Here is a 1,402-nt window from a genome sequence, read left to right as displayed (position 1 = left end):
AAAAAAAAAAAGGAAAAAAAAAACAGAAACCACCTTCCCAGAAGAGTAAAGAAAACTTCGTTGTAATTAATCTTTTATTTAAAATTTAGTCAAAGTTTAGATGCCTTTATACTGACCAGAACACAATATTATGGGCATGGATAAGAAATAAGAGAGAGAGAGCTTGCTTTGATGGAACTTAGCCTACCTGGGGAGACCAGCAAGCAGGTATATAAAATGATGCTTTAGAATAGCATATTTGTGCAAAATTAGTTTAATTTGAATATATGTGTTGATAGGACACTGAGTGAAGGAGTCATCAGTGAGGTAAAGATGAAGGACAACTTACTGAAGGTGATGAATTTTGAACTATTCTTTTTTCCTCAAATTTTGTCTATTTTCTTTTTTAAATTTTCTTTCACTTAATAGTATTTTATTTTTTTCCAATTACATGCAAAGATAGTTGTCAACATTCCCTTTTTTATTAATTTATTTTGATTTATCAACAATCATTTCCATACGCTTAAATTTTTCTCCTCCTCCCTCCCCATCTCCTTCCCCAAGACAGCGTGCAATCTGATGTAGGCTATACATATACATTCCTATTAAACATATTTTCACATTAGTGATGTTGTAAGGAAGAATTAGAACCAATAGGAGGAACCACCAGAAAGAAGAAATAAAACACAACAGAAGAAAAAAAAATAGCAGATAGTGTGCTTCAATCTGCATTAAAACTCCATAGTTTGTTCTTTGCATGTCGGTAGCATTTTCCATCATAAGGCCTTTGGATATGTATTGCTGAGAATATTAGTCATCGCACATCATGGCTGTTACTGTGTACAGCATTCTCCTGGTTCTGCTCACTTCACTCAGCATCAGACCATGCAAGTCTTTCCATGTTTTCAACATTCACTTTTACAAGATTTTGAGTTCTAAATTTTTTCTCTCTCCCCTCCGCTCTCCCCAAGACGGCATGCAATCTGTTATAAGCTATACATGTACCATTATATTAAACATATTTCCACATTATTCATGCTGTGAAAGAAGAATCAGAACAAAAGGGAAAAACCACGAGAGAAAAAATAAAAACAAAACAAAAAAAAGAGAAAATAGTACGCTTCGATCTTCATTCAGATTCCGTAGTTCTTTCTCTGGATATAGATAGCTTTTTCCATCATGAGTCCCTTGGAATTGTCTTAGATCATTGTATTGCTGAGCAGAGCTAAATCTGTCAAAGTTGGTCATTGCACGATGTTGTTGTTACTATCTATAATGTTCTTCTGGTTCTGCTCACTTTACTCAGCATCAGTTCATTTAAGTCTTTCCAGGTTTTTCTGAAATCTGCCTACTCATATCATTTCTTATAGAATAATAGTATTCCATTACATTCATATACCACAACTTATTCAGCCATGCCCAT

At 33.9% G+C, this 1,402-nt stretch overlaps 1 protein-coding gene across 3 annotated transcripts in view; it reads left to right on the top strand.

The window, feature by feature from the left end:
- ASB9 (ankyrin repeat and SOCS box containing 9) overlaps nucleotides 1-1,402 on the top strand; it is a 54,207-nt gene that overhangs the window by 17,190 nt on the left and 35,615 nt on the right. The gene's annotated exons all lie outside the window — the stretch shown is intronic.

This window comes from Vombatus ursinus, unplaced genomic scaffold, assembly GCF_900497805.2.
Source record: "Vombatus ursinus unplaced genomic scaffold, bare-nosed wombat genome assembly UNPS02014814.1, whole genome shotgun sequence".
NCBI classification, from domain to species: Eukaryota; Metazoa; Chordata; class Mammalia; order Diprotodontia; family Vombatidae; genus Vombatus; species Vombatus ursinus.
The sequence above is the reverse complement of the archived record's forward strand: the minus strand, read 5'-3'. Positions and strand labels throughout refer to the sequence as shown.